Source organism: Sciurus carolinensis, chromosome 10 (assembly GCF_902686445.1).
Source record: "Sciurus carolinensis chromosome 10, mSciCar1.2, whole genome shotgun sequence".
Lineage (NCBI taxonomy): Eukaryota > Metazoa > Chordata > Mammalia > Rodentia > Sciuridae > Sciurus > Sciurus carolinensis.
In genome coordinates, this window is record NC_062222.1 from 93,403,249 (window position 1) to 93,425,207 (window position 21,959).

The following is a 21,959-nucleotide window of genomic DNA, read 5'->3' on the forward strand; positions in this document are numbered from 1 at the left end:
AAGTGCACCTCAAAACTGTCAAGATCAAAAATACAAAGGGAATCTGAAAAACTGTTATAGTCCAGAAATATCTAAGTAAATATAATGATAGGGTACACATGAGAACTAAATGAAATGTAATCTAGGTGGGATCCTATGACATTAAAAGATTAGTAGTACACCATTAATATAAGATAATAATATTATGGGCAACACAATATAGGATAATTGGGGTCTATGCATTGTCTTTGTAATTTATCTGCAAATCTAAAGCTATTCTCTAAGCAACAAAGTTGTTAAAGAATAAACAAAACCAAATCAAAGCAATTAAATTGACTTTGCCAGTATTAAGCTGTGCAAATTTATACTATCAGTTTTTGGATTCAGAGTTACATTATGTTTCTGACTCTAAACCAGTTTATTTAAAGGGTATTTTAGTAGAGAAATTTTTCATAAAAAATCATTTTGACAGATATTATTACCCTATATATATATGAAAGCTTTTAAAAAATATTTGTCATTGTCAAAAAATTTTTCAATACCACATATTATTTCACTAAGATTACTCTGAAATGATCACATTTTTCCTGTTCCCAAATTAAACTGATGTGTACTTACTAAGAATAAAAAATAATCATTTACTCTTTTAAGCACAATTGATATCTTTAAGTAATGCATGGTCAAAGAATTGAAAAAAACAAGCAAGGTTGAGAGTTAATTTTTATATAAAAGAATGAGAAATAATAATAGGACACAATGGCAGTATTAGAAAAACTACAAAATAATAGACTAATAATCTTTGCCTTTAAATTTCTTAGAAAAGTTGGTAGCAATTATTCTATTGTGATCTTTCCAAAAAGAACAAGCTTCTTTAGCATATTTTGAAAGACTTAAGCATGTTTTAATTTATCTGAGATAGTTTTAATTTTGAAAATCATGCAGACCACAATCATATTTTGGAATGGGAAGATAGCGTTGCATCTGGAGTACTTTTCAATGATCAGGACAAGAGGATAATTTGGTCCCTTGATTAGAAAACCTGTCTGAGGTTCCATACATATGTATACCACCTGACTTTGCTACATAACCTAACAGACAACTCTTAAAACATTGATTAACATTGTTTTTTGAGTTTGGACTCAAAAGAACTGCATTCTGTTAATCCTCGTGACTTTTGGGGTAATAATTATTATTTACAGATAAAGAGACTTTGAAAGGCTGGATGATGTGCCAGAGGACGCAATGGACTCTGAATAAGGGATAGAGTAGAGGCCTATATTGGAGATAAAAATTTAAATGAATGTGAATTTTGTCAAATTTTGCCCCAATTTACAAAGTTTCGATTAATAAGAGTTTTTTTTTTCTTTTTTTTTTAACACTGTAATTCTCTTAGGAAATCTGATGACTTCTCTATACAAGACTGAGGTGAGGAAATTATCTTTTTTTCTCTTTCTATTATTTCGGATGTTTCTGGGCTGTAAGTGCTATGTCACTTATCTCTTCCTAGAAATTGAACTCTCACCTGATTCATCTACATTAACTTTTCCAAAAAATATAATTTTTTTATGCCTTCATTGTATGTTATGTTTCTAGTTCCTTGTATGATCTACATTTCTACCTTTTATGTGCAAGCTTGCATTTTAAGGATTGACTAGTGTTACTGAAGAATTTACTGAATGAAATATTGAAAGGGATATTGAAATACTGAAAGGAATATTGTTATCTTGTTTCTATACTATGTGTGTATATGTGTACATACCCAAGAAAATGTATGTTTGTGTTTCTAAATGAACATATGGGAAGAAATATTTTTCACCTAATTATCTTTTTCTTCAATCATTTATAATAATGTTAATTTGAATTCCCTAAGCACATGAGTATGGAAAATAATGTAGAAGTATGTTGAAAGTCAAAAGTTTGTTGTGGAAAATATACATATGGATAGTTAGAAGTCTGATAAATTTCTTCCTTCAGTACTCTAAATGATAGATCAGTTGACATAAAAATTTAATGCACTTTGAAAAATGAACTATTTATTAATGGGTACTAATTTATAATTGGATAGGCATAATGGTTTCTGGTGTGCTATTGCACAGTGGAGGGACTATAGATAACAACAAACTATACATTTCAAGAAAGTTAGAAATAAGGGTTTTGCAAGTTTTCATCATAAAGACATAATAAATGTTGTTAGATATGTTTTACCTGATTTAAAAATCATACAATGTATATAGAAATGTTACAAGGTACCCCAATAGTAAGCACAATCTTTATGTCTTTATGTATCACCAAAACAAATTTTAAAAATGAACTATTTCTTCTCTCTTAGCAAAAATGTATTTTTCTTCCATAATTTAATCACATGGTGCACAGTCACTTGCTTTATAATTTGTTATAATAAAATGTTCTAACAAGCAAATTATTTGATTTATCATTATATAAGGAGGTTAATTAGTTGATATGTATATATGAAGTTTATATATATAAAAGAGTATATGTGTGTATGTATCCTTGATTTCATGTACTGTAGTTTACCTTTTATGTAATTGTTTCCATAATCCCTTAAGATCCTAATAGGCAGTGACTAAAGGAATTATTAAAGATAAGTGACTTGTACAGCTTTTTCAGCTAAGGCCATTTAAAAAGAAAATATATCATCATGGCAAAAATGTTCTATTATGTTCTATCAAAGCTAGTTCACGTAATTTTTATTTTTAACCACACACAAAAAATACTTGCATGTGAATCTTTGTATCCACTAATAAACATAATTTGGTACTTGTGCTGTACATTGCTCTAATTGCAACCTTATCTTTTATTCGAAAGACAGCCTCCAACTATGGGTAAGAGGAGGAATCTTTTCTTTCATGAAAGGGCTTAATTATGTAGTCTCACAATTGTCTTTGTTGCTTAGTATTTGCCTTCCTTTCAAAACATAATACTCCAATTTATCAAGTAATCATTCTACCTGTTCTTTTATCTCCAATTTCACACATTCATCAAAAAGCTTTAAAAATAATTATTTCATGATGCATTTACATTTGTATTACTTTCAAGTCAGAGAGTTTATTTCTAAAAGCTTTCAGTCCTAATCTGTAACATGCAACTTGCAAAATGTTTGAAAATTTAAAGCACATGAAATATTTTGTGGTATCTAAACTTGGAAACCCTTAGATCTGGGGATGAGGAATGAGATCTATTTATCTGATAGTAACAAGTTTGAATTGGGCCACCTAACTCCAGAGTTACACAGTCTATGACTACCAACCTTTTTCTTTTTACCATAGGCAGATAAAGGAAAAGCTGTATATAAAAGTTCATCTTTTGATACCATTGTAAACAAATTAAACTTTTCTAAATCTTTATTTGTTAGCACTTGATATTGTAGCATTCACAATTACACAGATGCAAACATTTGAATTCTTTCATCTGGTTCCCTCCAACACCTAGGAGAATGGATTTGAATTATGGAAGATTTTTCTGGATGATCACTCTTTAAGTCAACCATTACTTAGAAAATCAATGATATGCACCTATATACACTAGAAGTTCTTCCAAGTTTTTCCACATTTCATGAAATGATACTTGCCAAACTGATATTTCTTTATTTTTTAGCTCCAAAAGGATTTTTAAAATACTAATTTGCATTATTCAAAGCAGCAATTATTAAAAGTTTTATTGTTTCTAAGTAAATAAAAATCATTCTTGGAATGAAATAAACAGGTTTGATTCCTACTAGCTGAGCAACTTTAGGGGAGTTATGCCAACTCAGAGCCACCAATTTCTCACCAAATGAATATCATAATAGTATGTAACTCAGAGAAATAACATAGTAAAAAATTAAGCATTATATACACTTTGTTTTGTATGAGCCTTTTCAATTCTACTATTTGCAATGAAATCAGTGAACCTCACTTCTCTAGAGTCTAATTTTTGAAAACAGCAAAATGAATGGAATGAAATAAATAAATAAAATTCTGAGAGATTAAAAGTTCAGTAGAGAAGAATACACAGGACAGTTTCGGATAAGTTAGAGGATACTATTAAATTAAGGATAGTTTGCAAGGATGTCTTTTCTGGATGATGTCTGAGCAGAGAATGAAGTTAAGTGAAAGAATCATAGAAAGATTGGGGGCGGGGAGGAAGTGATAAGTTCACATCCCCAAATGCAGCATGCCTCCTGTTTCCAAATTGCAGCAAATAGTCCATTTGTGGCTACAGATGCACAAGCAAATGAAAGTAATTGAGCTGGGAGAGGTTTTGCAAAGGCCAGGAGCCTGGGAGAAGGCCACAGTGCAGATCATGGATTTGAATTGGAGTGAGGCCAGAAGTCATCACCAGGTCTTAAGCAGGGAAGTCTTATCTGTGTTTGAGAATATCCGTTTGGTTGTTTATGATAAACAGACTGAAAATGTGAAAGGATGGAAGCAGGGAACTCATGTAGGGCATATTCTCAGATTTGCTCCTTTCCTGGGTCTGTTTCCCAGTCCCTCCAGTCTAGGACGCTGTCCTCATCAGTCTGTGTGGCTAACTACTCAGTCATCAAGTGATGATTTAAATATTACCTTGTCAAACTATCTATCCCAGATTACAATTTCTATATTCTTATCACTACCATTCCTTGTAACACTATTCTAATATATTTTAATATATTTTCTTAATACACTTATTATTTAAATGGATGTATTTATTTTTGGTCTCTCTATTGTTTCCTCCACCAGAGAAGGGCTACTCTCTTTTTTGAATCATTGGATTCCTTATTGCTTGAAGTATAACTAGAACATGGTCGGTACTCAATCTTTATGGTAATAGAGAATTCTTAAGAGTTTGAGAAATCCATAGCACACTAGTGGTAAAGACTCATTTTTTGATGCAAATTTAGTCAGGTTCCTCTGAGCCTTCTTTTTCAGTTAAGCTTCAGCCTTGGTCTTTTGTATCTGCCAGGCCTGTATAAACCAGTTTTGGCAAGAATTTTGCTAAGTTGACAGAGAAAGAATTTCTGATCTTTGATGACCCTTAAAATCTGATCAAATTCTTTATCCTTCACCTGATATTAGATCACCCTGGCTTGCCTTCAGCAGGAAAGCTGTTAAGATAGTCCAGTAGGAATCCCACCACCCTTGATGTCTGGTCTTAATAATTTTCTATCTGTTGACCCACCTCCATTCCCACATCTTGGCTATAAATCCCCACTTGTCCTTGTATTTGTTGTTGTGCCCGTTTTCTCTCCTTTCCTCACTATCCCAATTGCAATAGAATTGAGTAAAATCTTCCCCAGTGTATTAAGAAGTGTCAAAATATTTTTAACAACAGTACATGTAAGTATCTATGTTAAAAATTGGTACTATTTCTGTATATTTGGGTTGTTTTAATTACTTCACCATTATTTAAGCAAAAAATAAATTTCTGCCTATATTATTAAAACCTTTTTATTATTTAACATACATAATGGACTCTGAAGTCTTGTTAAGGCAAGCAAATTTGTTAAAATCAAGTGTTCCACTAAAAACACATGTAATGGCAACTTACTTATTAGAACAAACAAAAGTCACAAAAAAGCAAACTATTGAAAATTCTGATAAAAAAGCATTACCTGTAACTAGTCTTTTTATCGTCTTCAGATGAGGTTTTTCACCCAGCAAGTTCTAATATTGATGCTGTCTATATATTTTTCCTTTATGGATCACAATTTTAATGTCTAATCTAAGAACACTTTAGTTATCTTTATATCTTGAACATTTTCTTGTAGTTTTCTAAAACTTTTAGAACTTACAATGTATATTTAAGTTCCTGATCCACTTTCAGTTAATTTTTGTGTAGAGAATATTAAGTTGAGGTTTCTTTTCTATTTTTCATTCATAACTGTCCAATTATTAAATTACTGTGTATTTCATTTTATTTATTAATTATTATTTATTCATTGTTTTGTGTGTGTGGTACTGGGAATTGAACCCAGAGGTCCTCCACTACTGAACCACACCATAAACTTTTTTTAAATTTTATGTTGTGAGTTCCTGCTAAGTTGCTGAGTATCTTGCTAACTTGCTGAGGCTAGCTTCAAACTTCCGGTTCTCCTTCTTTGACCTCCAGAGTTGCTGGAATTACAGGTGTGCGCCACCTTTCCCAGCTTTGATTATTTACTCAAAGAGATATTCTTCTTCCTGCAAATTGCTTTGGTGACCTTGTCCCAATGAGTTGGGCACTCTTGTATGGGTTTAGATCTGGGTTGCCTATTGTGTTATATTGATCTATATACCTATTCCTCCTGCCAGTACATAATGAGAAAATATCTGCAGACCTTATATCTGAAAAAATGACTAGTATTTAGAGTATAAGGACCTCACCAAATAAATTTCAGAAATGTAGGATAAATTAATGGTTGTTAATGGCAGATCAAGGAGGAAGGAGATAAATGAAGTTACAAAAGGGAAGCATGAAAGATTCTCAATGTGTTGGAACTATTTGGTATCCTAACTGTAGCAATGCTGAATATTATTTTGCTTTAATAAAGAACATCTATACAGGTGGTAGAACTGTAAAGAACTAGTGTACACACACATACACAACAAGTAAGTATAGTAAAACTGAGAAGATCTAAACACTATCAGTGGGATTTATCAATGTCATTATTTTTGTTGGAATGTTATACTCTATTGCTTCAACTGTGTAGATCTCTATGTAATACATAAATATATACACATACATATCTATATGTAAAGAGAAAGAATGATATGAATGAAAAGAAAAATAAAATAATAGGAAGAAACAACAAAAAAGAAATAGCTATTCACTGAGCATAAGTTTTTTGAACAAAATTCATGATTGTTTGTTCCTTTAACCTCTGGGCCTTTGTCTTGGCCTTATACCTTATTTCTCTTGCCAGCTTCCCCTCAGAACACTGTTTTGTTTTGTTTTTTTAAATACATTAGTTGGCATTCTGAGATAGAAGACTGTGTGAGCAAATAGGATTAGAAAATAAACCTGCTTCTCCTTCTTGTAAATAAACAATGCAATTTTGCCTATTAAAATTTGTGAGAAACTCTGTAGTAACTGAATCAGTTTTCAAACTTATTTTTAAACTCTTTTGCTTAATATATATTAACAGTTTCCCAAGATATATGCTCTCCTTGAGTTGAAGATGTAGAAAATATTCAATAATTTTTTTATTCTTCAGGATCTCAGTTATAGTTTTACAAATTAAATAGATGTGTTTAATAAAATTAATATATTTAAATTCCCAGGACTTAATTCAGTGACTTGCACATTGGTAGGTGCTCTATAAATAATGTGTTATCAGCTTTATGAATCATGTTGTAGCACATTCAATGATCAAGTTACATATAGTGAGAGTGCATACAATGTTTGCTGTGTTAGATTTCACTTCACATTTTTTTCCTTACAAAACCTGAATTTTCTCATGGCATCTATATTTGTATATGTCATGTTTCTGTGCTTATTGATGGCATAATTGCTCTGTTCTAGGCCTTCACTGGTCAGAAAAATAATTTTCAAAGTTGCCTCATAGTGGTTTTGTGTATATTTCATTCCAAATTAATCCATGTAACAGTCTAAATGGTTTTCCAAATTTCATTAAAAAGTGATTTTGGAAAGGTTACTTTCTTTATCCAAAGTATTATAAGACTTTGAAATAACAGGCTAAATAATAGTAATATGAAACATGTGAAATAGTGGGAAGAGAAACCTGATCTTTGAAAAATCTCAGAGAATAATATGGATGATACTAGGAAATATCAATAGAAAACACATTTTTAAATACACATGTATAAAGACAACAAGAAAAATATATATAAAACAGAAGAGGAAAAACAGAGGAAAGCAGAAAAAAGCAATAATGTTTATCAGCAATTCTTCCACAGATTTATGGTATATTAGTTTCTGTTGTTTTTTAAGATTTATATGTACCATCATAAGTAACATCATGACCCACTGAAGATTTTGAGAACTGGAAGGTTTAAAGAATTTTAAGGCCTTATATTAGCATGAAACAATTGTGAAGGTCATCATTCTCTTCAATTCTACAGTTTGTATTAAAACATATCTTCCCTTATGTATATACATTTCATTTTGAAATCACATTGTGTTATGATCATATGATGAGAATAATGGGGCAAGATTTGTGATCTTATTTGAACCAAGACAAGTCAACTTTGCAACTTTTTTTATGCTTCCTGTCACAAATGTTATTATAATAGTTGTCAAGGGTTTCAATGTATAATTTATATCAATAGTGACAGCTGCAGGGCAATTTTCCATTTGAAACAAATATTGGATAAAAACCATTCTGTCATGGGTTTTCATCATCATTATGATCATCATTATCATTATGATTTTGTTCATAATTATTGCTTATTTCAAACTCATATGTAAACAAGTAAATAGAGTTCTTGTATTTTGATTATTTTACCTTTATTGATATAAATTGTATAAGTGAAAGTAATTCTTCCTTAAAATAATGTGAGACTTAACAGTAGACTAAAAGTTCTATTTCCTTATAAATATTGTATCTGAATACTAATTTTTAAAGAAGTCATTGAGATGAAAGTTTTCCAATATGCCAAATGTTGAAGTCTGCTATTTTTGTTTCACAAATTAATGAAGATTTTTTTTACATTCATGTTAATCTATGGATTAACTCTGTTCTAGGCCTTCACTTTATTGAATTTATCTGTGTCTCAGAATAACCTATAGAATCTAATAGAGTTTTTCTAATGAGCAATTTTGCTAAAGACATTCAAATATTATGTAATTTTATACTCATTAAAAGTTTGTTTCATTAACTTTGGTGTCACAGCCTAACTGATATCATTTTTCTCGTTTTCTTTTGTTAAGTAACATTCTTTTTTAAAGTATAGGCATTTTTCAAGATGTGTGATCAATCTGTTTTTGGCTGTGGTAAATAGCTGCAGGAGATTTCAGTCCATCCCAACAAAATTTCTTTTGCAATTTGCTCTTAAGTTGAATAGTAATAACGAACAAAACATTCTGTCTGTAGGACAAATAAGGAAAATTTTGTTGATGTATTTAAGAATGTGATTTTAGTTCTCATTGCTAAAGGCTGCTAATAAAAGATTATTTATATGGACAGCAAATTGTCTTTCCTAATGATCTTACCTTGAAAACTGAATTGCATATTTTTTATCCTGTTTTTATTTCAAAAATAGCATTTTACTCTGTGAAATAATATTTCCTTTGCTATAAGCAGTAAAGTGCAGACATCTTTTAATATATTCATATTCATTTGGGAATACTACTAGTATATTGTAGTGAACATGTGAACCATAAAAGATGACCTGGTTGGTCACACTAAATAATATTTTTTCCTTAGATTTCTCAAAAAATTAAATTTATGTTTTTGTTATTTTTCATGATATAAGTGTTAAGCATTTGGGGGTTAAGGGTGAGCATGTCAATTATATGAATCTTAGAATGAGAAATAAAATCTGCTTTGTCATTTTTATAGGGCTTTTTGCAATTACTTTATCAAAATCTTGACAGTTTATCTTTAAATTATGTAACATCTAATATGTCAGTAATTTGCCCTAATCTATGTTATTTTACCCTTAAATAAATATTTATTGAAATTTCTTTGTATAAAAGTATACATAGAAGAACATTAATGAAATTGTATGAGATACAGAATAAAGAAACATTTCTGCAGAAGGTTCTCTCACTACCTCCAGAGTTGCTCCACATAAACAGCTGCATATATGCAAAAGTATTGATCAAAAATTTGGAATATACTAAATAATACAATAACTTTTTTAAGATCCAAAGGCATAATGTACATTATCAACCTAGTGTATTCAATTTTTTTCACACTGTTTGACCATGAGATCATTTTGTCCCTAATTCACATTAACATAAATGCATTGTAAAGTGTGGTTCTAGGTAATAGGGATACATTAAAATTTTTGAAATCCAGGAACAAGGACCATATCTATGTATTTTCTAGTATCTACCACATTGCCTTGCATATTGCAGATGGGTGATACATATTTATTAAGTAAATAAATGAAAGAAGTAACCTGATATAGTAGTCTTGCTATATCATGTCATAAGTGTTAAGATATGTAAGTATCATCAGTCTATTCATATCAGGGGAGGTTCAATTTATTTCCTGAGTTTGGTTCTTTGTACTTATGCATTAATAAACCCATTTGACATGTTGTTCTGATACTGCAGGTGCAGGTTGTTGGGGACTTTGAGTTCATATATCATTTCAGTTATTTTCAACATCTCCATTAATACCACCAATGAGCCATGCCTAATGTTATAGACAAAACAAGATCACCAAAGAGCATTTACTCAATCAGTGTCAAAACCATTCTCACTGGAAGTCTGTTCTGCTACAACAAACAGGTGAGTCAACCTTAAGTAAATAGTAAATGACAAGTTAATGTGGAAAAATTAGAGGCAAATTGGGTTGAAAAAAAATGCCAAAGTACAATAATGAGATTTAGTCAAACAACTTTTTATGTGGTATAATTCCCCTGCTTTAAACACCATTTCTTATCAATCTGTTGCAATTACCTTCTGCCTTTAGAACTTGGCTCAGATACTACCTCTTCTAAGAATTCTTTTAAAATATCTGCTACTGTGATGCAACTTTCTTTTTGGTTAGTTTACTCAAAAAGTTTTATTGAGCACCTACTGTATGCCAGACACAATTGTAAATGCTAAGAATATAGCAGTGAACAAAACAAAACAATAAATTGATATCATGAAATTTATATTCTAACACAAAAGGCACATGATAAGCAATCAAAAAATAAAATATGCCAAGCAGTGGTAAGAACAATAGAGAAATATAGAAGCAGTGTAAGTCAATTACTTTATCATAGAACTCATACCTATTTGTGTGATAACATTTGTATTTATGTCAGCACATAGTGAAATAAATATAATTAAAATGCCTGACTCAATATTTTAATGTTTGTTTAACAGACAGCTTAGGACTCACACCCCTTCTTCTCCTCTGTTCCATTTCTGGGCAAGCTAAGAAAGTATAGATGTGCTTCCTTGGGCTCAAGTAGGAACTTCAAACCACATAAGGCCCTGCTGGCACGATGGAACTCTCAGTCAGTCTCCACTCTATAGCCATGTAAGACCCCAGGTCATCTCCTTTCCTTGCTCTGAAGTCAGTTTCAGACTTCAGAGTTTGAGAGCACTTTCAGGCCCATCTTCCTCTTGCCAGAAAGCCTTATTTATTCTCTTATTAGGCATAATCAGTCTTGGTATCTGAACAGGACCCAGGTAGGAATCAATACTGATTTTACAGAGTGGCTGTAACACTTGCAGATATGAGTGAAAAGAAAAATGAGTGAAAATCCAGAAGTAGGAACATCTGGTGTTTGAGTGACTTAAACGTTCAGTTTTACTGGAATGAACTTTAGGAAATACATAGTTGTCAGGAGATAAGACTAAGAAGGAAGGTATGAAATACATGATTAAAATACTACATGATTAAGATACTATGCATTTTGGGGTGATTATCTTGACCTCTACAGCATGGTTGAGGAAGGCATAAGATTTGGAGAAAGAGAGATCTAGAATGGAATCCCACATTTGTGACAATGGAAGAGTCAGGTAATCACTCTGAGGTTTGGTTTGTCCCTAACTTGTTATTTTGCATCCAACCTTAAACTTATGACTTTTGTTCTCTAGAATATTGTCAGCTTATTTGTCCAAAATGTACAATTTAATATAAATCATTTGCTTAAACCATTAAAAATATTACCATAACTTTCAGGACAAGGCTAAAAATGATCCAGTACCTACCTGTTTATCTTTGAACATTCTCTTATCCTCACTCTATGGACTTCAGAAGCATGCTGTATTTTACCCTGTGTTATAATGGATCATGATTTTCAAGAACTACTGTATTTCACCACACACAACTACTATATTTCAACACTGCATAAATGTATATTCATGAGTATTCTGTGAATCCTAATCTTACACCAAAGACAGATTAGTAATAAATGATTTTAAGTAATACAGGCTTTAAAAACACAAACAAACAAAAAGAAAACCAAAAGTTTCACATAATGGTTGTGCCAACATTTTTGCAAAAAAGTTTGTCATAAAAATCTATGACATCTTATGCAGTGAAATACACATTCTTCTTTAAAAGCTGCATGCTTTAATATTTTATTCCCAGTGCCTGATGAGTTTTGGTAAATGAATAAATTGAAGATTAAACAATTAGGAAGGAATAAAGTCAGATTTTTTAAGCAATTGGAGGTGTAAAATGAAAGGAAAGGCTTTCAATTTGGGTATCCTCTGGAGTAGAAAAGACCAACGTTAAGACCAATGTTAAATTTTGTGGGTTGGAAGTATAGACCCCAATTCAGCAGGGTTCAGAGGTGGGACTAAAGACAATGATTAGGGCTCTGACCTCATCAGTATATTAATTCAGCAAAAGGATTATTCCATTGATAGCTGGATACACTACTGGAAGCTAATTGGAGGAAGTAGGTCACTGAAGTGCATGCCCTGGAAGAGGCTGTGTAGTCACTGGCCCCTTCTTCTCTGTGCTTCCTGAGTTACTGGGAGGTGGTTAAAATGATAAGACAGGCAGGGTGTGGCTGAGGAAGTAGGTCACTGTTAGTGTGGTCTTGGGACTATATCTGTCCTTGGCCCCTTTCTGTCTCTCTCTGCTTCCTGGTTGACATAAGTTGAACAACTTTCCTTCATCACATCCTTTCACTATGATGTTCTACCTTATCTCAGACCCAGAGCAATGGAATCAGTCAACCACGAACTGAGACCTCTGAAACTGTGAGTCAAAATCAACTAAGTTGTTCTCCTTAGGCATTTTGGTCACAGCTATGAAAAGCTGACTAACAGTTAGCAATCAGCTTTGATGATATGTTCTATCTGAATAATTTGAAGATCGTGTGGAGGTTCCAGATAGAGATTCAGAGAAAACAGTTAGAAATCTAGGTCGTTGGCTCAAAGAGGCATGATCCATAGATATTATATATGTGAAACAAATATTTTAATTATATATTTGATATTTGATTCACTGGTCTATCAGTATTTGAAAAATGAGAACATCTGTATGTACAAGAGTAACTAGAGACATAGGAAGTGTAAATCTTAATATTAAAAAAGGATAAATCATGAACACATCTGAGAAAGAATAGTATTATTTTATGTGATTTATAATTTATTATCTAATTTTTCACTAAACTCTCAGAAGATTCCCCAGTATCTACTAAGTCAGACAAAATGTGAAACACATGGAAATATTGGTGAAGAAATTAAACTGCAAATAGGAAATAATATTGTAGAAACCAAGTTTTATGTGCTGAATCTATTTCTATGGGTAATAGTAATTAATGGTGATGCTTAAATGGAGTACACAAATGTAAACTCTTTGTAACATAAAATTTGCAATAAATACATTGTTGCATTGCATATTTGACATTATCAAATTAATATGTGGGTATTTATTTTTTGTTCGTTTGTTTTGTTTTGTTTCCCTTTTTGCCTCTGCCAACCAATGAGCAAATATAATGGTTAATCTGGCAGTTTGGGCTGTTTATTTCACCTAGTACTCAATTTTATTAGGCCATGTATACTTTATTATTTATACAAAACTATTCTCTTCTATTCTTTTTTTGTTTATATTATATATTAGTCATTGGTGATTTGAATGAAGCATATTTGTTGCATTTAAATCTATTTCATCAATGAGGAAACATCATCATTCACTTGTTTTTTAAAATAGTGTAAGAGGAATTCTTGGAGTAGTACTTGCCACTGTTTCATTAGTTCTCTTAGTATTTCTTAATAACAAATATTAACATCATACTGTTTCTCAAAGCAGGCATATTTTTTACCTTCTAAAGTGAACTACATTTTATGTAGTTCTATACTTCCATGAACTAGAAGAAATAAAAATAAAACTGTAATAAAAATTCGGCTAGCATGTGTACTTTAAAAGTAGATTAATAGGTATTGATTATACAGAATGTATTTAGGCTTATTTTTTAAAAACCAGTTTAGAACTAAACAAGGATGGTAATTTAAATCAGTGTAGTTCAACCTACAAAAATATTTTAGTAAATAACTGGAAATTAACTCATGTAACCAGTGTTTTGATAAATTGATATTTTATATGACTTGACATTAGCAATTTTAGCTAAACTATAGCATTAGCATTTAAGGATTCCATTTCCTAAGTATAGATTCATTACTATTCATAAAGTTTGAGTCTTGTTTTAATGTGGAGATATTTTACTCTTTCCATCAGAATGAGTGAAGATTTGAAATATAGACAAAAATCTACTTCATTGAAACATCAAAAATGGCAGTGAAAAAGATTTCAATTATATTAAAGGTTATTTATTACTAAACATTTGCTTTGTTCCAGGAATACTATTGAAGAGTCCTCCAATAACCCTGTGAGGAAGAAATAACTCTCATTTTCCTGGTGAGAAAACTGAGACATTGAAATTAAATAACTTGCTGGTTTTTCCACCTCAAAGATGGAGCTAAGATTTGCACCCAATTCATTCATACAATGGTTCCCCCTTATTTGCAGTTAGTTTTTTGTGGTTTCAGTTGCTCAGAGTTGATCATGCACCGAAAATATTAATTAGAAATTCCAGACATAAAAAAATTAATTTATCTTAAATGTTGTATCCTTATGAGTAATATAATGAAATCTTGTGACAGCCAGATTTGTCCTGTCTTATATTTTAATGACTTTTTTGTCATCTAGTGTGTATACATTGTGTATGCAACACATCTATTTTCCATTAGATTGATGTCATGGTATCACAAATCAGGTGTTCAAGTAACCCTAAATGGGCCCAAGGCACAGGAGTAGTGATTCTGGCAATTTAGATATGGCAAAGAAAGGACATAAATTACATTTTTTTTTTTTCAGTACTGTGATTGAACCTGGGTTGCTCTACCACCAAATTTCCTCCCCAGTCCTTTTTATATTTTATTTTGAGGCAGGGTCTCACTAAGTGGCTGAGACTGCCTGATTTCCCAATACTTTTTCTTCAACCTCCTGAATTGCTAGGATTTAACATCTAGAAAAGTGCCTGAAACATCATATTAGCAGTTTAATCAATGTTTGTTGAACAAATAAATGTCATTCATCCTACCCAACTTTTATCCATTTCACATTAATCTTGCTTTATGAAATATTTTCTTTGTTTCTCTGTCACCTTCACATTTACCTTTTTGTGTGTGTTTTAATTTTGAATTTTTTTTGTGTGTGTAGTTCTGGGGATGAAACCCAGTACTTTCTCATGTTAGGCAAGGACTCTGACCCACATTCCCAGCTTTTGTGAATTTTTATTTTTATTTTTTAAGTTTGCTTTCTCTAAACCTCTTAAATATTAGTTGCCCTGGTGCCATTCTCATTTTTTAGATTAGATAGTCTCCTTGAAGGGATTCATCTACTTGAATGTATACAACTACCAAACATCTACAAGATAATAACTCTGAATTGTGGTTATTTTCCAACTCAAAGCTTTCTTTTAACCTGCAACCAATATAAATCAGTTATCTTCACCAATATATCCCATAATACCTCATCCAAATATATCCAGCACTCAACTGATTATCTTCCTATCAAGAAGTTTAATTTTACTATGTAAAATGATCAAATATCTCTGTGACAAAGTTTTAAACCTCTAAACAAGGAAGACATAATTGGGCATATCACACTAATAAAATGTAAGCAGAATAAAAATATACTTATGAAGAAACTAATATGATGAAAATAAAGTATTTTGAATACCATAAGGGAAAAAGTGAATTTGGTATATCCAGTTGAAGATATTGCACACTGGCTTAAAATTTGAGCTGTGAACACAAAAAAGATTTAAGGTAAATGTCCAATGGAAGAAAAGTCCAATTAATTCAGGGCTATTTAGCTCACATTTCATTGTGTGATATAATTTATTCTTTTCTCCTTTCATCTGAGAATTTTATTTTACAGTCCAGGAACAATTTAAAATATTAAATGGAATTTGATTTCTTTCAATTAAATAAATAGTTATCTTCCTGTTATCTTCCAAGTACTTGCCCATTACATGTGAATAATATAGTAATTAAGACAGTCATAGCCCTTATACTCATTGAAAAAGTTGGTACTGCAGATGAATGTATCATTACTGCTTCGGAGACTTAAAATAATATAATCAGGAGCTTTCTTTCTCCTTCTTTGATCTAGTCTTTTTTCTTTTCTTTTCTTTTCTATTTTTCTGTCTTTTTTTTTTTTTTTTTTTTTTTGACTATGCATAAGCCAGTCAATGTGGCCTAAGAAGAAAGTGCTCCTTCTGGCCAGGCTCAACCCCATTTGCTCATGCCTGGCACCTGGAGTTGGCATCAATCCCACACAGATCACAGAGACAGAGCATAGACAGGAGATAATTTCCAAAAGGATGACAGCATCTGTTAGCAGTAGGACCTCTGTGTTGGCAAAAAGCATAATATATTAGCTATAGTCTACCACTTCTATGGATGCCCAGAACCTTTCTTCTCAAACATATAATTTAAAAAATGTTCCCTTTAACATAATGCAACTATCTATATACAATTAAAAACTCACTCATCCTGTCCCTAGAGGAAGACAGTACTGTCTTGCCAGTTCCACATCCAGGATGATTAGCATTCCTTTCATTCAGATCCAGATGGAGCTCATCACAGTCCAGTAATCTGTGGAGAAATGATAAATTTTACAAACTCTCATATATCCAAAACACAATGGTGCAGAAGAATAGCAATAAAAGTTGCCATTTGGAGTAGGGTACAGGAAGAAAGAACCACAGTGATTTTTCTGGGCAAGGATAGCAGATTCTTGCCCTGAAAGAGGAGACATTTCTGAGTCAGGAAATTCTGTTTGGCTAACCAAAATTGTTCTCGGTAGGAGTTCTTTGATTCACTGTCTACCTGAGAAATAACTATTTGGGAGATTTTCCTTTAGGGGCTACATTATTACATTCTTGTAATTTATTTTGGGGAATAGGGACTTCCAAAGGTAATGAATCAAGCCTATGACAGATTTGGTCTTTGTTTTGTATACAACTTCTCAATTAATGTTAGCTTGAACACAGGGAATTCCCTTTCAATCTGAAGGTGTAATGTATTATGGCAAGTTTTTTTTTTTTTTTTTTTAACTGTTTTAACAGAACCAGTAATATTGCAGTAGTTAAGTAAATATGAGTCAAATGAATTAATCAGTTTTCTTTTTTCTGATTCCCACCCTCCATTTTATCATTCCTGCCTACTAAACAGACATTAAACATGCTTACTCATCTTCATCTCTTCCTCTGCTATCACACTGTTCCAATTCACTAACCTACTATTAAAAATACTGTGTCAGCTTAGAAAATATTCCCTGATGTGGTTTAGATCAGGAATGTCCCTTGAGAAGCTCAAGTGTCAGGCAATGCAACCATGTCCAGAGGTGAAAAGATTGGATCATAAAGCCTCTGTCCTTAGTGGATTAATCTATTTGATACACTAATAATTTGAATGAAATTGCGAGGAGGCAGTGAAAAACATAGGCAAGTAAGGCATGACTGAGGAAGTGGGTCACTGGGGGCCTGGCCTTGGGTATGTCCCTGGCCCCTGTCTGTCTGCTTATCTCTCTGTCTCTCCTCTCTGCTTCACAGAGGCCATGAACTGGTCTTTGTTTTCCTCAACCCTTCATTCCTGCCATGATGTTCTACCTCACCCCAGAACCAGAACAAGAGGTTTGGCTAACTATAGATTGAGACCTCTGAAAGCATAAGCCAAAAAAAAAAAAAACCTTTCCCTCTCTAAATAGTTCTTTTCAGGTGTCTTGGTTGCAGCAATGAAAAGCAAACATGGTACTTCTTTCATAATTCTATTCCATTCTATTCCATTTTATACTCACCAGGAAATTTATACTTTTAAAATACAGTTAGGATCACGTTAATGTGATCTTTAAGTGGTTTCCCATTGCATTTGAAATTATTAAAAACTGTACCATGACCTATATCTTGGTTCCTCTTTTCCTCTTTGTGCCACCCCTGCCCCCTTTCCACTGACCCGTCTTCCTTATTTCCTTGATTGCAGCCACCCTAAACTTGTTCCCACTGATTAAATATTACATGATATTTCATATTGATTCTTTTCACTTGCTACTCATTCTAACATAAGACTTTTGATTCAGCTCCTCCTTTCTGCCTTTTATTTGGCAAATTTCTGGGGTATTTTCTGTATACCAGAAAGGATGTGGAAAATCTTAAGTTAAATTCCCTTGTGATATGGTTTAAACATGACTTGAGTGTGTATTCTAAAGGTTCATGTGTGGAAACTTGGTCTCCACAGTGGCAGTGTAAAGGTGATGGCAACTTTAAGAGGTGGGACCTAGTGGGAGGCCTGTACTGGCCCCTTCCCTCTCTCTGGTTTCATTCTTCACTGTGAGATCTCCCCTTTTGCATAAGTTCTGGCCTTTCATTATAGTAATGGAAAACAGATGACTATATCCTTAAACTCAATTTAATAACATGTACCCCTCTTACAATTTCTTTCTAAAGGCCTGCTTAGTGGACATCTGTCATGTTAAATTGCAGAACACAATTTTTTATACAGAATTCTCCTGTATGGTTCAGATTCTTTCACACTGATGACATTTTCATTTTTGGTAGCTCATGTCAAGCGCCCACCACTCTCTGATGGTAAAGGGCACAATACTCAGACCTGGCATGGGAATTCCGCTTTTCCTTCCATTTCTTAGCTAAACAGCCGGTATAGGCCTTTGCCTCAGAGCATCAATAAGGAATTTTCATCTGTTTTTCTCTATACTACTTTTCAACTAGTCTTTACGAAAAGGAGATCTTATATTTTTTCCAGAAATATTTTTGGAAAAACCTTGGGAAATCAGTATTTCCTTGCACTCCAAAAGAATAGTGTTCTAAAGAAATTCAGTTTCAAAATTTTGAGTCAGAATACTGCTTTCATTTGCTAATTGACTCCTATTTTTAGCCTCAATTTGTTAAGGTTGTAGAAAACATATGTTTTAGAGTCCAGTGTCCTTGAATTATCCTCTTATGTTTAAATTCCCAGTGCACAAAGTACTGTTGAAGAACTAATAATTACTTGGTACCTTTTTGTAAATGAAGAAAAGAGCAAATGAATGAACAATTCAACTATTTCTTCTCCTAATAGTTGCTTATAGTCATTTTAGGGATTATTTTCCAATCAGACCTCATGAGTGTAATTTAGTCAAGATCAAAGGAAAGTTATCTGCCCTTTGGAAAGATCCATTTAACTTTTTTAATCTCTACCTTTATTTTCCAGGCTAGAATACATTAATGATAGATTTCATAAAATGAATTTGAGGAAGTAGATGGTTTTACAGTTATCATTAATTTCATAGTTTCTAATTTTTCACAGTAAGTCTATAATATCCTAGTTTCCATATTCTAGCATAAAATCAATTCCCTTCATCACTTTCATTACTTTTTTCAGATCTTTCTATTTCAGAGGTCTGTATTATTTTTCAAATATTTGGCTGCATAGTATCTTTCAAATGTATAGTATACAGGTCACAAAGATGGTAACATGCTTGGAAGTTCATTTATAAAGTTCCCTTTTAAAACCCAAGAAAATATACAGGAAAACAGAGCCTAAATCTTATACCAAATCTATAAACTACAAAGGAAAATCAAAAATTTATCATAAAATATTTTTAAACTAATTACATCACTAACTGTAACATTTTAAAAGTGTGATTGACATTTTTCCCATAAATTCCATTTATTAAAAAATTTCACACAGATCACTTTATTCACTAGTGACCTTGAAATTCTAATGTCAATACTTGCATTGCCCAAAAAACAATGAAGCTACATCTTCAAATGACTTTCCTTGGCTTTTTTTTTTTTTTTTTTTTTTTTTTTATCCATTGAACTATCATAATTTGGAGATATCCTAATCCTTATAAACCATGAATGAAATTTCTCATTATCATTTTTCAGTAACATTATTAGCACTTCCAATTATCCTCTTCTTTGGAAGAAATGAGAACAGGAAATTATTCCAGTAGCATGAATTTTTTAAATAAATTATATAATATCTCAGGTGTGAAAATATCATCTGTTTCTACTCCATGCCTTCCTGAAACTTTTAAACATTTCTAGAATTCTGACACCTACGTTTTCAAGTGTTCTTCGTCAGCAGAATTCTGGTTCAAATTATACTATTTGGGAGACATGAGTATGAGATATGGAAGGTAGAAAAGAAATACTATTCTCTAACAGTAGCAGATAGAACCAGGAACAGACTTGAAAATTAAGATGTACATCACTTTACAGTTGTGATCTGCTTCAGTGCTCACATAGGTGAAACTTTTGACACCTACCTCCTGAAATTCTAGTGCTTCCTGTTTCATCAAGATTGACAGTCACTCTCATTCTTCCTTATTCCAGTGTGACCAGTGGCTTTGCAAGCACAGAATTCCCTACATTGAGTTCCTTTTGTGTTAAAATACATGGATTTTTCTTTTCTAGACAAATCTGATCAATGTTCACCTGTGTGTGTGTTAAACATCTGTCTGTATGTGTACGTGCTTCACACTAACATAAGTGTGTGTGTACGAGTGATCAAAGATAATGATCATGTGAATAAATTTTGTAAAGCATGTCTCACCTTGCTTTGTTTACTGTGATTCATCCTGCACAAAAAAAGCAGTTTGTATGCAAAAAGTAATTACCTACCTGTTAACTCACTCAAAAATAAGGACCTGCTTCACGTTTGATATAAACCACCTTGCTGTTTATGCAAATAAAATGTAATTTGTAAATAAGTGACTTAAAAAAAATCCTTATAAGCTCTGAATGTGAATGCACTAATAAGAATGAAGAAACCTTAAACTAGCAGAAGGTAAAAACATGTCTGTGATGCCTAGGGTCAGAAGTACCATAGAACACTCTCCATGATATTGGATATCCAAGAACCACACGTGGGTCTCACTGCATTTCCTTGGAATATGCTGAGATTTTTCATAAACTGGAGTGAATATCTTGGAGAATAAGCCTCTCTAACTCTTTCAACAGATCAGATTGAGGGTATCAGCAAACAGAGGCTGCTATGCACCCGCTGGAAGTGAACAACTCATTAATATGGAAGCAGAGAAAGATTAACCAATTCCCAATAAGATATATATGCCACACACCTCTTTCCTTCCCCTCCCCCTCTTTGTTAGTTAGCATAGCTGCTTAATTGCTGAATTAACATAATTGCTTAATTGATTTGATTGCTTAAGAAGTTTGTTGAATAACAATAAATGTGCATTTAGAAGTGGTTTATAGCTTTATTGTTTACCTCTTCTGATATCCTTCCAAAATCCTTCAGATCTGTCTTTTCCATAACCCTAGAGAAAGATTTGATTTGTAATGTGAGCACTTGAACATACAAATTAGAACTTAATACAAACACAGTGTTTGAGAAAAAATCAGAGCAAAAAATGATGAAAAAATTGTATAAAATATTTTAATGTAATGCAGTATGATTAGGATCAAACAAACTTGATTTGAAATAAACAATTCAAAGCAATTTTGTCTTTCTGGGTGGGGGAGTACAGATTTGAAAGCTTATTCTAATATTCTATATAATCAAGAAAGTGGGTAAGTTTAAATTTTTTTTTAAAACTATAAATTGTGCATGTGAAATGTCCATTTTAACTCTAATTACCTAACACTTCCACTATAAAGAAGTGAAGCAGAATCAATTAGTCATATATAATACATATTATTCAGAAATATTGTTCCTAGGTGTTTCCAACCAGTGAACTTAATCCTGCAATTAGCATGCTTTTGGTGCTGGTGATCCACATATTACAGGGCTGGGGACTTTTGAGAAACTGAGGCAGCATGAAGGTTCCCTTCAAATTCTGATTGTTGCAATCGAGACAGAAAGATTTCAGACTTGTGGCTCAGAGTAACAGACATGAGTTTATT